This window comes from Notolepis coatsorum (genome assembly GCF_963971535.1).
Source record: "Notolepis coatsorum genome assembly, contig: SCAFFOLD_265, whole genome shotgun sequence".
NCBI classification, from domain to species: Eukaryota; Metazoa; Chordata; class Actinopteri; order Aulopiformes; family Paralepididae; genus Notolepis; species Notolepis coatsorum.
The window spans coordinates 187,699-203,301 of record NW_028173094.1 but is presented as its reverse complement, the minus strand read 5'-3'; the positions used below and the strand labels follow the sequence as shown (position 1 = coordinate 203,301).

Here is a 15,603-nt window from a genome sequence, read left to right as displayed (position 1 = left end):
TTGGATATTTTTGTTTAGTTTTACCCAGGTGTAATGATGTTAAAGTTAAATCTGTCAATCCTCTGAATCTCTGTGTTGAGAGCATACCGTAACTCCTGAACACCTGGGTACAAGCTGAATACTTCTGTTATCAGAAGTCACGTTAACGAATCACAATATAGACCGTGCCGTTTACCCACTGGCTTAAGGTGGTGGAACGAGCGTGAGTGTGCAACAGGGTTTAACTTGTAGGGGATATGTATAGATATAGTATCTACAGATGTATAAAAAGGATTATATGCAAGTATATACAGACCGATTTGGATATATATTTCAACAAATTGATCTAGTAGGCTCTAGGGGTGGGAATCACCAGTTTCATCACGATACGATATCGATTCTTTGGACAACGATACGATATTTTCCGATATCACAAAGTGCCACGATACGATACGACGGGTGCCTGCGATCGATATGAGACGATATTATATGCCCATTTAACACAATCGGTAACATTTAAATCGACCCAAAAAATGCAATGGTAATATCATTTGACATTTTAATTTTTGATCTCTTTCAGACATTTAAATGAAAAACAATCTCTTTAATACAAATAGACCTTCTGTTCACTGTTTTTGGTTCGTTTTAAAATTTTCTTAATATCCTATCACAGCGCTGTATTTTGGCTGGAAAAGGCATATTAGGAGTCAGAAGGTGCTGTACCGGCCAGATCCTGTTAGTGTAGTGGGGCTATCTCGAGAATGCAGTAACCCCCCCCCCCCCCTTCCCAGTCCCTAGTGGACCTCTGCTGTGCTGTCCTCTCTATCGCTCTATCAGCTTAGCTTAGTTAGCTCAAGCTAACGCAACGTTAATTTCGGTATTTAACGCGACGTGGGCATAAAGGAATGGCAAGGATGGAAAGCATGTTAGATGCATTTGACCCCTTGTGGGGGGAAATACAACAGGCACTTATTTCGGGCAAAATAGGCGGACTCTGAAGCAATGCTGTCTAACGTCTACACACGCTGAGCTGTGCTGAGCTACTGTTGTGGTTGCAGCCGGGCGGATATGCTCACGAGGGGATTTTCAAAATAAGAGTATCGCAATATGAATAGATCTTTTTACGTTGCATCGATCCTATTTGATAATTGATAATAGATCGATATATCGATCTGGATCGATGTATCGTCCCACCCCTAGTAGGCTCTTTGAAAGGACCACTGCACTCGGGACAAATGAATACCTCATGTGGCAGAAGAGCGATACTGTGCAGAACCTTCTCTAACCCAGCGACCTGTTCTATTTCCTCTGCAGGTGGAGGAGTGTGCCGAGTATTGCCAAGTTTAACAGCATGGTCAGCCTGGCCGCCTTCTTCCCATTCAAGTCAGCACAGGCTGCCCTGGAAAACATCAACGCCATTTCCGAAGGTGTGTTTCTTTTTGTCTGGATATTTTGTTTAGTTTTACCCAGGTGTAATGATGTTAAAGTTAAATCTGTCAATCCTCTGAATCTCTGTGTTGAGAGCCTACCGTAACTCCTGAACACCTGGGTACAAGCTGAATACCTCTGTTACCAGAAGTCATGTTAACGAATCACAATATAGACCGTGCCGTTTACCCACTGGCTTAAAGGAAAACTCCAACATTTTGGGAAATTAGCTTATTTAACATCTTCCCTGGAGTTAGACAAGAAGATGCATACCTTTTTTGTCTCTGCGTGCATTTAGCTTTGGGAACAGTCGCTCCATTAGCGTAGCTTAGCTTAATCACTGGAAGTGGGGGAGATCCAGAGCTTCATCACTGGAAGTGGGGGAGATCCGGAGCCTGACGTTCCCTTACACTGTGTACAGTCACGAAAAACACTCCAAATACAACTACAAAACGTTCATGTAAACATGTTGTGACCTGTGTATTCACCACGTGGAGAAATAAAAAATTATTGAATTAGACAATTACGTTTTATAAGCAAAAATACTCAGAACAATATTTTGCCTAACTACTCCTCTCTGAGCGCAGCCAGTGATTTCAACGTGTCGTCGTGATTGTTGACATTCTCATTCATTCAAAGGATCCGAACCGATTGAAGTTTATGGATACCATGACTTAAATTCCTCTTACCTTGATGATTAAAAGCCTCCCCAATTTAGAAAACGGTAATCCAATGGCTGGTATTGTTATACCGGACGCTCTGAGCTAACCGGAGCTAACACAGAACAGGATGGTAAAGCATATATAATGACTTCCTTTCTGGGGTTTTCAAAATAAAAGTGCAACATTTATAGCAGCGGAAAATGTTTATTTTGTACATTATCTAACGTTAACACGAACCTAAACTAACGTTACAACTAACCTAAAGTTAGTTTAGGTTCGTGTTAACGTTAGATGATGTACAAAATAAATGTTTCCCGCTGCTATAAACGTTGCACTTTTATTTTGAAAACCCCAGAAAGGAAGTAATTATATATGCTTTACCATCCTGTTCTGCGTTAGCTCCGGTTAGCTCAGAGCGTCCGGTATAACAATACCAGCCATTGGATTACTGTTTTCTAAATTGGGGAGGCTTTTAATCGTCAAGGTAAGAGGATTTTAAGTCATGGTATCCATAAACTTCAATCGGTTCGGATCCTTTGAATGAATGAGTGTCAACAATCACGACGACACGTTGAAATCACTGGCTGCGCTCAGAGAGGAGTGGTTAGGCAAAAAATAGTTCAGAGTATATTTGCTTATAAAATGTAATTGTCTAATTCAATTATTTTTTATTTCTCCACGTGGTGAATACACGGGTCACAACATGTTTACATGAACGTTTTGTAGTTGTATTTGGAGTGTTTTTCGTGACTGTATACAGTGTAAGGGAACGTCAGGCTCCGGATCTCCCCCACTTCCAGTGATGAAGCTCTGGATCTCCCCCACTTCCAGTGATTAAGCTAAGCTACGCTAATGGAGCGACTGTTCCCAAAGCTAAATGCACGCACAGAGACAAAAGGTATGCATCTTCTTGTCTAACTCCAGGGAAGATGTTAAATAAGCAAATTTCCCAAAATGTTGGAGTTTTCCTTTAAGGTGGTGGAACGAGCCTGAGTGCGCAACAGGGTTTAACTTGTAGGGGATATGTATAGATATAGTATCTACAGATGTATAAAAAGGATTATATGCAAGTATATACGGACCGATTTGGATATATATTTCAACAAATTGTTTTAGTATGCTCTTTGAAAGGACCACTGCACTCGGGACAAATGAATACCTCATGTGGCAGAAGAGCAATACTGTGCAGAACCTTCTCTAACGCTGCAACCTGTTCTATTTCCTGTGCAGGTGGAGGAGAGTGTGCCGAGTATTGCCAAGTTTGCAGAAGAGCGGTACTGTGCAGAACCTTCTCTAACGCTGCGACCTGTTCTATTTCCTGTGCAGGTGGAGGAGAGTGTGCCGAGTATTGCCAAGTTTAACAGCATGGTCAGCCTGGCCGCCTTCTTCCCATTCAAGTCGACACAGGCTGCCCTGGAAAACATCAACGCCATTTCCGAAGGTGTGTTTCTTTTTGTCTGTTGGATATTTTTGTTTAGTTTTACCCAGGTGTAATGATGTTCAAGTTAAATCTGTCAATCCTCTGAATCTCTGTGTTGAGAGCATACCGTAACTCCTGAACACCTGGGTACAAGCTGAATACCTCTGTTACCAGAAGTCACCTTAACGAATCACAATATAGACTGTGCCGTTTACCCACTGGCTTAAGGTGGTGGAACGAGCGTGAGTGTGCAACAGGGTGTAACTAGTAGGGGATACAGGCATTAAAACGTTCCGTCTCCAGGCGGATTTCTGTCAATTTGATTCGGAGTCTGATGGAATTGGCTACCTGGTATAATATGATTTGTAGATGCATACAGATTGAAACTAAATATCATGAAAAAGAGCAAAAAAATGTCTATCACAGCGTGGCCGCGCCAAGCAGTCATTGGCGAGCTGCGGAGCAATAATGGCAGGACTCAGCGACTCGAGAGACAGGATTACGCTAATAGTTCGTCGTCGGAAATGTATAATAATCGCAGACAGTGTTGGATCTAAATAAATGGATTTATGGACACATTTATGCCCGGACCACAAAGCTTATTGAAGGGTTAGTGGAGGCCGTAAGCCTGTTATATGAAAATGTAATTGTGCTGTCAGACCCCGATACGGGTTGTCCTTTACTTTTAGCTAACGCTATTAAATATAAATATACAGTGGAGGTTAAAATAAGAATGACTTTGCCTGAAAAAAAAGTCGGGAGATGTTTTGAGATGACGCACCCCCGCGGGAATCTACTTTACCATAAATCATAGGCTGATATAATACGCTACATTCTCTTTAAACATATAAATGTTACAAGACAAAAGTAATAGATTTAATCACTTTTATTCTTTTAAACTTGGTCTGACCGACCTTCAGCATAGACCATGAACAGGCAGTAGATCCAGTCGTAGAAACGCATGTCAGAAAACACGAGTCTTGCGCCTCGCGCGTCAAATCTCTCCTTGTTTACCGACGTCGCATCCACCACCTGCTTATGTACCTGCTTGCACTTAACGTTACGCACGCCTGCTATACCGATTAGCTGACGTTGGCATAATAACGTTAATGGAAGGAGTAAGCCGGCCACTAAAAAAAAACACAGCAGTGTTCTCAGATGAAAAGGATAAGCGGCACCACCTAATAAAAAAAGTTCCGAGAGGAAGTTTGAAGAGACTGGCTAGGGCCTAGGCTACTGGGGGCTGTCTGTAGTGGTGAATTGTTAACTTGTTCCGAACTGTACATTGGGGGTGGGGGGGTGTAACTGTACATTGGATTATCGACTAAACCGAAACAAGTAGGCTCCCTTAAAACGCTAACGCTATAATAAAATTTAAAAAAAAAATACAGTGGATGTTAAAATAAGAATATGACTTGGCCTGAAAAAAAGCAGTCGGAAGATTTTTTTTTTTGCTTTAATCCCTGTAATGGTTAACACATGTCTTAGTCAAAAGCTTGGCTGGCTCTGTAGATTAGACTCACTATCATACCTAATGAAGGGTACATTATAAGCTAACGATAAATAAGTGAACTACTAATAAACACAATATGAATATTATATTTAATATCTGGTAATGGATCTCTTACACAATGGACCTTTTCTTTTTGTGCCAGATATGCTTTAATCGCAAAGGAAACAACATTCCACCAGGTTTTATCTTGCTGGTTGAAGGAGATGCTGGATATCTTGACTGGTAAGAATAATTGACTGATTCTGGTGCACATCTAATTCAAAGTCGATGATTATTCAAGAGTAGTGGACAGATGTGATTTCTGAGAACTTATACACTGAGACTTTAATTGTATCTGCTTTATTTACATGTTAAAAAAAACTGCTATAAGACTTGCTCTTGTCTCAACGGGTATCTAGCAGAATATGAAGAACATGGACAGATGAGGTACGATGGCAATCAGTCACAAGTTTAGCTTGGCTTAACTCTTAAATTAAAAAAAACTACACGATATCTATTATGATTACCTCATTTGCTACTCATGACGATCAGGATGACGAACCCGCAACCACCAATTGCATTATCTGAAACACGGATATCGTCTCAACTTGAATCCTTGCGTTGTCTTGACATGAATGACTAGTGGCTAATTTTCTTTTTCCTTGCAGTTGCAAAGTCTTCTGCTAACCTATTAAGTGATGTCCAGGCAAACTCTTACAGCCTCCCCAGGGCCAACTGTACCATGACAGGTAATATACCAGACTGTTTTATTGGCACTACAAAGACTTCTACTGTCAATGATGATTGTTAAAAAAAACAATGGGAATCTCTCTGAATAAGAATGAAAGAGGCTTGTTTTCCTGACGCAGTATACTTTGAACTGCTACACATTCTTCATTGTTGATGTAAACTAATGTTATGATTGATTTACAGATGGCCTCTTCTGATCAGTTTACTCAGGTGAGTTACAACCTTGTGCTTCATGGGTCTCCCTCACTGTTCCCTGGCTGTATATGTAACGACACCATCTATGTATTGCATACATATCATAACTAATGCGCCCAGCCTGGACACACTACTTCTCAAACCCACTCTTCCCCCAAAACATTCAGTTTGTTCACCAGTGTTGTGTTTTCCTGAGCACACTTTATGTCAAAGTGCGCGTGGCTCAAGTTGATGATCATTATTGGACTACTTGACTATTTTGGGGGAAAGGTGACGTTGCGCTGTCCGTTGTGAGTTCTTGGAGACTACTGGAATAGATTAAGTGCCTCCAGGTGGGTCTCACATTTTTTAATGAACCAGTTCCTGACTCTGTATACAGTCCCTGTAGTACAGAGCAGGGTTCACACCACAGCCAGCCACATTATTTCACTACAATGACTGTTATGATCCAGATGTATGGCCACATTTCTCCCTTCTGTGATGACACGATGACGAGTCGGAACGGGTCACAAGTCTGTCTGTGGGGCTTCTGGGTCAGGACCATGTTCTTTGGTTTTGGTTCAGTTCCTCAGAGCAGCGTGTCCTTTCAGTTGAAGACATGGAGGCATTTGTCTGAGAAGGTCTTAACCCCTTAAGCCCGGAGCCCTATTTTCTGAAAATCTGCCTAAAATACATAAGTAAATGGAATATTGCTCCACTTCTACAAGGTCCATTTGCATCTAGGGACATCTATGGACCTCAGTGAATGTATTCCCAGTGTCAGAAATATTGTGGTTAGTACTAGGCTTGCTTAAATTGTGATGAAACAAAGGAATATGAATTATGATTTTTCTTTGCATCTTTGATAGTAAATAACACCATGCTAATAATGACCAGGCATGAAAAACTGCCACTGATCTCGTTCAGTACCTTCTTGAGATAATATGTGTACAAAAAAAAATCTAAGGAAATTAATAAAGGGAAGATGATTAAACGGAAGGTTTTGTAGATTCAGTACTGAATTCTCCAATCCGGACCAATGCAATTTGAAATATTATAGAATAGCAGTCTTATAAATTACCTTATAGCCAATTCACACATTTATGGATTGTGCCAAATCTTATATTTCAAATGGCAGAGTTCAATTTGGATTTAGTATCACCAGGCGTGCATAAGAACTGATAATGAAATCGACTGTATACAGTAGCTTTTTTTTATCAGGGTGCAACCGTTTTGAAACTAATTTCAAATCCAATTGTTGCTACATGCTAAAAATAGGGAAGAGAAACTAACCGCTTCAATATGTCTACAGTTAAGTGTTGTGGTTTAGTATCCTGAATAATAAGAGATACTAAAAAAAATGCATACAGAAGTATGAAGCTTGAAACCCCATAGAGGCTTTTGGGAAGTGTCGTTTGGAAAAATTCCAACACTTATCAAAAGCTACCGGTGTCCTCTACAACAGCGGTTCTCAACAGGGGTGCCGCAGAGAGCTTGAGATTTAAAAAATAATAATCTTAAATTATTTTTGGATTACAGAAAATTATCACTAAAGTGCTATATGTTGCTGCAGCTGCACTGTTTTCCATAAATACCATATTTGGATAAGTTTGACAATTTCTCAAAATCTGAAAATCATTATTTAATAAAACACAGAAAAGGATCACCAAGTTACTCTGGATAAAAAAAAAAACTTTACAGACGACATTGAGACGAAGCTTCCTGACACATCTCCATCCAAACTCTTGGAAGAACTCATTGAAATCTCATCTGATGCCACCTGGAGAGCTAGGTTTCAGAGTGTGGTGCTGAGTACCAAGTATCATGATGCAGCAGTTAAGGTGTTGATACCATTCAGCACCACATATCTATGTGAAGCTGTTTTCATCCATGACCGCTCTGAAAACAAAATGTAGGGCCAAGTTGAGCCTTGAGGATGACATGCGTGTTGCCTTGTCAAAGATCTCCCCACGTATTGACCGTATTATTAGCTAACAGCAGCAGACCTCGCATTGAGCTAGAAATGTCCACTGAGTGAACGAGTGCTTATTTGCTGTATTTATTTATATTTTTTGAGAAATGGTAACTTGGTGATCCTTTTCTGTATTTAAAAAAATACGTGATTTTCTGTTTTTGAGAAATGGTCAATCTTATCCAAATATGCTATTTTTATAGAGAACAGTGCAGCTGCAACAGATAGCACTTTAGTGATCCTTTTCTGTATTTAAAAAAAAAAATACATTATTTTCAGTTTGAGAAATGGTCACGCTTATCCAAATATGCTATTTTTATGGAAAAGTGTGCAGCTGCAACAGATAGCACTTTAGTGATAATTTTCTGTAATTTTATTTAAAGAAATATGCTATTTGATTTGCTACTACAAGCAGTGTAATGTCAACGGTACTAAGCCATTTAGACCTGAAACACCTGTTAATAATGCATTATATAGCCTATAATTTTCCAAAATAAGTCTCTTGCAAAGTAAACCAGACCGAAAATTATCTCACTTTAACCTATTGGTAAACTAACGTAGTGATGATTATATACATTATAAATGCTGTGACATGGTTATGATGTTTATACTTTAATACGTTTGAAAAATAAAATTATACTTTTGTATGACGTGATGTCATTTTGGGTCCCGTCGGGTGGAAGAGGTTAAGTATTTATTTTATTTGCATCTACCTTACAGATTCGAATGCATCTCTGCAGAAATGCGCCTATGGCCACCACCAGGACAGGTAATTAACCAAAATGTTGTGTTGGCACTACATGGGACTTTTACTGTCAATGATGACTTGTTAAAAACAATGGGAATCTCTCTGAATAAGGATGAGGAGATGCTAGTTTTCCTGATGCAGTACATTTGAAATGGCTACACATTCTAAATTTGATGTTAACTAATGTATGCTTATACATTTTACAGGTTGCCTATGTTCCTCGATAGTTGACTGGTGAGTTACAACCTTGTGTTATGTGGGTCTCCTAGTCATCTGTGACCCGTTCCTCATAGTGGATAACTGAGTTGGCTGAATAAGATACATTTTGACAGGCATGTGATTTTCTGTTCCCATGCTCAAATGATGAATTAAGTGTTGGTAGGGACATCTGATTAAAGTTGAGGAAACGCCAACCTTTCTGACTGTATGAGAGCATGGCAGCAATGGACATGTTATCTCAAATTTGACATCCGACACATCTACTTGATGTGAACTAATGTAGTATTATTTTTACAGGTTGCCCATGTTCCTCAGATCAGTTGACTCTGGTGAGTTACAACCTTGTGTTATGTGGTTCTCCTAGCCATCGGGACCCGCTCCTCATACGTGGATAACAGAGTTGGCTGGATAATATGAGTTTGCCAGCCATGGGATTTTCTGTTCCTTGGAGCAAGCTTAGATTTTAGCCTGACCTGTTACCAGAGCAACGATCCCCTCACCTAACCTGCAAAAAAGCAGCTATATTCACTGGATTATTCTATCCTAATTTTATTATACATTTTCATGAGGCCATCTGAAAATGTCTCCCAAACTTGTTCTCAATTTAGATGCTTAGGCAGTTTTATATTTCACCATATGGATTATTTTTGTAATTTACTAAACGAGTCGGTTGTCTAAAGTTTCCTGGCTTTCTCCAGAATGCCCCATCTTGGTTTGTCCAAGATGTCTACATTATTGGAAACCTGCTTGTGTAGGCAACCTGTGTTAGAGTAACTGAGTTGGCCAGATGCAAATTTGCAAGATGATCAACACTGCATAAATCATATTATCCATCTGTTAAGCGTAGGAACCCATTTAGTCTGGATTGTTGGCAAATACAGTCTGGATTGTTGGCAAATACTATGCGTTTGCCTTCAAATGCTACATTTTCCCACATTTCTGTCTTGATACAATGATGAAATTATAGTTCAACAGATTAACCATGAAGAACTACTAGCATTGTCTTTCGCTCCTATCTGATGTATCGGCCTTGGTGACCTGCCAACAACACTTTGTGAGAAGCAGAAGTTGACTCATTTTAAATGTCTTCTCCTCCAGGAACATGACTGGGCAGGAGAGTGCAGGGAAGGATGTGAGTTAAATTGATGAATTATATGATTTATTTTATAACGATACAATGATGAACTTATAGTTCAACAGATTAACCATGAAGAACTACTAGCATTGTCTTTCGCTCCTATCTGATGTATCGACCTCAGATGAGTCTGGACCTTGTGTGTAAAACAAGGCAAATTAAACTTTTTTTCTCATTCCTAGAAACGCTTGAAATGGCTTCATCTTACCAGAAAGGTAAGCCTTCATCGTGTTTTGTTTGTAGGGTTTGGGAAGATGCATTTTGCCATACAAGCCACCATACACATACAGGGTAATTCCCATTGATTGTGTTGATGGGTGCATTTATGGGGTAAAGTCTGCCACAAGTCTCACGGAAATCATGGCAGTAGTTCATCAATTAACAATTAAGCTACTAGCTGTATTTTTGTACCTCAATTTGTTAAAGAAAATCTCTCTTCCTCTCTAGAAACCTAGAAATGTCTGAATCCAGTGTATTTTGGTTTTGGAGGTACCTCAATTGGAGCTGATTTTGGTAAGCATGTTATGACCCGTTACATGGTGTTTTTCTTTTTTACAATTTGATATGATGCTTTTGAATCAGGTCGCTGATCCTTTTGAGGAAAATATCACTTTCTGATCTAGATTGTAATCTAACCCCTAATGCTACACAAAGGATTAGATTAAATACTAATGCGCTTGTGTTGTTTCACAGGTGAGATGGAATTCTCAAAGGATGCCTGCACAAGATGGAAGTGAGTAGAAAGGCAGATCTGTCGGGGCCTCTCTGGGTAGAATTTCAGGCCATGTACACGTCGTACAAATGCATTGTTCTAGTTGAAGTTCACTCATATTTTGCTGTTGGCAACAGTCATCTCTGGCTTCCAGCAAGATGAATGAATTGCACATGCGTCTGTACAGTGTAATCTCGGGTCTGAAACAACCACCCATGTACAAGTGTCACTGGTCCATTCTCCATCCAGCCTGGCCTCTTAGATTCCACATGCAGCACTGTGCCCACATTTTCAATGCGTATGCCAGAGAAATGGGTGAATATAAAGCTCTTCTTAAAAGTTTTATAGTAATTGTATTAATGACTACTTAAAAACTCACAACCAGAAGAGGCCAGGCAAATGGCACACGAGTGAGATGTGACATGGTGTGGCCTGTGTGATGATAAAGTAACGTCTGACATCAACCGTGGAGTCAGTAATTAGCTCTAGCTGATCTGGGCAGTGCTGCTCTTGCATCCAAATGCTTAGTTTGCATGGTTGATCCTAATGTTGGTCCGTCTCCCCAGGTACTGTGACAATCCAGCCAGCACTTCCTATTTTCTTTAAGGTGAGACTAGTACACTTCAAATGGGGATGCACAATACCTGAAACTATCGGTATCTTGACTTTTTGTAAATATGCCACAAATGTTTATTGGTGCATCCCTATTAGGAGGTACTTCCTGCATGGATGAATGATGTTTTACAAATGTCTGACCTGAACATTTAATGTGGACATAATTATTTACTGACTATCCTTGTTTGCATAATAATATGATTTAATGACTCGGGAGTAATTTATTAAAACGCACTGCTTTTGATCTTCAGGTGTTTGCTGGATTTTGATCGACCATGGTAAGTGTTTCAGTAAAATGCACTGAGGCAAGTCCAGAAACTTTGTAGAAATAAACCTTGGCTTGGCCAACATGATACATTATCTTGGTACGTAAATCTTTGGCTTATCTAATGTTACCGGATGAAATTAAGTTGGTAATCTACTTTACACCCAAGGGAGTGCAGGCTCTAGTGAAGTTGATTGGATGAGTGGTTAAACGCTGCAGGCGGCAATACCGGGGGCCAAGCAATTGTCATGTTCCTAGCAGTATTTAATCTAAATTGAGTTTCTGGACATGGTCTTTAATAAATAAAACCTGTGATGAATGATTTTGCCAGATGAATTCCTTTGATTATAACATTACCGTTCCATTTCATACTGAGGTTGGTAAAAGTCAATACAATCATGATGCGTGTTGAGTTCCAAAAATAATCCCATCCCCCCCCCCCCTGCAACTAGATTGGATGACTGTGCCTGGATGCAGTTATGGCAGTCGGGACAATGGGCAAGCACCACCATGAAGATGTAAATGCAATGCTCCAGTGAGTGTCATTCATGCTAGTCCACAAACCTCCATTTGCAGAAATTAACATTGGCTTGGCCAACACTTAGTTTCTGGAAATGGCCCATTTTATAAACTTACAACCTGTGATGAATGATTTTGCCAGATGAATTCCTTTGATTATAACATTACCGTTCCATTTCTTACTGAGGTTGGGACAAGTAGATAATGGATTCTCAAAAAATCCCTTTGTCATTAAACTAGATTTATTTTTTTCAGATCGGAGGCCTGCTCTTCATGTTGGCCTGGAAGCTGTGCGTATGAAGTATGGACAAGAAGCTTTTGCAACAGATGAAATGCATTTCAGTTTAACTTTACAAATTGCAGAATGGGTACAGTACAGCTCAATACAAACGACTGCTAAGAGGATGCAGACCAGAAAAATACTTTAGTTTTATGATGTACCTGGCGATCATTCTTTTACCTACAACTAAGGACGACACTCGGGGCCCATGGGGTCAATCGTTGCACCTGTAACGGAGGTACTGGGAGTATCCAGTCACGATGTGTGAAGTGACTGTGGACATTAGTGGTACAGCAAGTTAAACTCACTCCCCCTTAACCCATTGAAACCGGGAAACATTTGTGTGTTAAATATACATTATACAGGCTATATAATGCATTATTAGCAGGTGTTTCAAGTTTAAATGGGTTAAAAGGCATCCAGACACATTACCAAGAAGTGAATTCACCTCTTGGTATAGTGGTCTGCGATGTCGTCGGGGTTCGAGACTCACTCGGGGCAATCCCTTAACACAACACAGCGATGGCAATAAGAGACCGGTCACAGTGGTGCCTATATGCCCTGGGTTGAGTGAGTTTAGGGGTGTGAGTGTAACTGAGGTACCGCGAGTATCCAGTCACGATCGACTTCAAGTGTTGTGAAGTGACTGGACGTTAGCGGTACGGCAAGTTAAACTCACTCACTCAGAGATGGCCATACGAGACGGGCTACACACCCCCACCCTTTTGTCTGGCTTATCGGTGACCGGACAACCACAAGGGTTTGTCTCAGACCTTTATACACATTTAATTTGTTTGTGACGGGTTTGGGGTGCGCCCGGATGATGGTCGCTCCTCTCCTGTTATGCATCGCAAGTTTGTGGAGAACCTGGTGCTAAATCACTTGTAAGATACCTGATTCTGGGTCAGTGTTTCGTCTGTAGCTTACTCGCTGCAATCTGTTAAATCAGCCCTCGATCCCAAGCTTGACTTGTCTGTTGCCTCCCTCCACCTTCGCGCCCCACTCCTCCCAATTATACAATGGCATGCAAATTTCTCGATTCTGATTGGCTGAAACAGTAGTTACACGTGGGTATTTGTTATAACCAACGCTCTTGGTCCCAGGACCCGCCCACAACCGAATTACTATCAATCCGCCGTGCGAGTTTTTAGAAGTGAAAGCAAGATGGCGGACAGTAAACGTTACAAAAGGATATGTTGATGGGGTCATAAAGACTAAATGAAAAACGATTCCGTCACTGCGAATGTGTTAGTTTCTTAAACAATGTTGGATTATGTAATTGGTGGGTCATGAGTCATTGTTGAACAAAATAAAAATTATGCGAATTGATTTAATTGCACATTTTATTACTGTCCGCCTTGTTTCCAACTGGTTAAGCTTGGCGACTCTTTCGAAGTTGGTTAAGCTTAGAGTTTGTCTTTAGAGCAGGGCGATAGACCACCAGCCCTGATTCCAAACTATTAAGCTTAACCAACTTCGAAAGAGCGACTTCGAAAGAGTCCAAGATTGACCAGTTGGAAATCAAGGCGGACGTAATAAAATTAGCAATCAATCAATTCAATAATCCACGCTCACTTAAAACAGTGCACCGCCCAGCTGCTTCTAGAAAGTAGGTTTAAAATATTATTTTTATTTTTATTTTGTAATAATAAATAAATTCCCTATAGGGCAAAGACTTTTTTTTACCTACTTTCTATAGAAGGATCTAAGAATGAAGTTCTATAGAAAGTAGGTTAAAAAAAAGTTGGATGTGTTAGTTGAGTGGCTTATAGAAATTAGATCACACCTATGGGGGTCTAACGACGCTCTGCGATCTAATGCATAATAGTACGTTATTAATGCCTCTTTTTTTTAGATTAAGATGAACGTTTAGTAAAATCTAGAATCACTCGGGTGTATTGTTGATACTGTTTGTTATTGTTTTGTCATTATTGTTGTTACTGTTGTGTTAATGTTTAATAAAGATTTATAAAAAAAATATAAAGCCTTTCATCTTGTTTACATAAGCCATTTGTATCCGTGCCATAAACATGACACCCAGAGTTGTCTTTATTCATAATTGTATATAATATCAGGGATGTAATTTTCTGGTTTTTCTGACCTAAAATCATGATAAAAAAATATTTCATATATTTATTTATATTGAGCTTTATGTATGTTTTGATTATTTTTTCCACCTGGTCTAAGCGAAATGCGAAAGCAACATTTATCAGACCTGCTATTCTTGCATAACAGATTTTCATTGGCTATCGATAATGTTAGCAGTTTTGTTGAGTGGCGCGAGATGCAGTAAAGACGTCGACACACTAGGAAACACACTTTACACTGGATTGCTTTTGTAAAACTGACCAACCAGGGAAGGTTACTTGCAAGCAGTGCAGCAGTCTGCCACTCAACACTACTCAAGGGAGAGCAAGCATTGTCCAGTTAATGTGAAGCTCTGTAGAAACATCAAACTCTCAAGCATGAGGTACAGAAGTCAACCTAGACATAACCAAGAAGCTGAGATGGAGAAATGTCACCACCTTCATTCTCAAAATCGACCTGAGCAAAAGAGTCCATTAGTCCAACTGCAGCCCTTTGCAGTAGGCAAGACTTCCAGAGGAGGCGTTTACAGATGTTGCACAATCTGGTTGCAAAGAAGAAAAGATAAGGTCTTTATAAACATAGGAACTCTCAAGGTACAGATATTTCTACCAAAGAGGATGATGCTACAAGCCAGTCTGTCTTCCACCCTCAACCATGACAGCCTGGCATGCATCCCTTCCACACTGTCCCCCATTGAACAGGCGGGCAGCTCTGTTCTGAGTCAGTTGGATCTTGTTTTGAGGCACTAGACCAAACTGCTGGACGGTAGTCAAGGTGGAATAAGACTAGGGATTGTATTACTTGTACCATTGTAATTTCTGTTAAGAAATAGGCACACCTTCTAATGACTGAAAGGCCTCTGCTCATTTTGGCAACCAGCTTATCAATGACCATGAAAGTGTTTTGTCAAGTGTGACACCCATACATTTACATTTAGTCATTTAGCTGAACGCTTTTATCCAAAGCGACTTACAAGTTCTGTACGACAAGTCATCAGGAAGGGCACAACTCTATCAGCTGAGTAACAATGTTCATCAAGGTGTTGAGTGCTACAGTGTAGGTTAGTGCATGATGGTAAGGTTTGTTAGGGTTAGATTTTTTTTATTTTTTTTATATTTTTATTTTGTATTTCAGATAATGGTTGA

At 40.0% G+C, this 15,603-nt stretch overlaps 1 protein-coding gene across 10 annotated transcripts in view; it reads left to right on the top strand.

Moving 5' to 3' along the window:
- Window positions 1–14,337, top strand: part of LOC311247897 (nucleolar protein 56-like) — a 41,195-nt gene extending 26,858 nt beyond the window's left edge. For 8 of the 10 annotated variants that reach the window (XM_084338877.1, XM_084338875.1, XM_084338878.1 and 5 more), the window contains 16 exons: window positions 1,294–1,406; window positions 3,396–3,510; window positions 5,145–5,224; window positions 5,650–5,730; window positions 5,915–5,941; window positions 8,598–8,646; window positions 8,832–8,859; window positions 9,142–9,173; window positions 9,943–9,976; window positions 10,162–10,194; window positions 10,427–10,492; window positions 10,673–10,712; window positions 11,258–11,298; window positions 11,558–11,584; window positions 12,024–12,106; window positions 12,346–14,337. The gene's annotated coding sequence lies outside the window, so the exon portion shown is untranslated. Of the gene's footprint in view, window positions 1–1,293; window positions 1,407–3,299; window positions 3,327–3,395; window positions 3,511–5,144; window positions 5,225–5,649; window positions 5,731–5,914; window positions 5,942–8,597; window positions 8,647–8,831; window positions 8,860–9,141; window positions 9,174–9,942; window positions 9,977–10,161; window positions 10,195–10,426; window positions 10,493–10,672; window positions 10,713–11,257; window positions 11,299–11,557; window positions 11,585–12,023; window positions 12,107–12,345 lie in introns of those variants that run through there. The other 2 variants (XM_084338880.1, XM_084338882.1) reach the window with 2 other exon arrangements.
- Window positions 14,338–15,603: the final 1,266 nt, after the last annotated feature.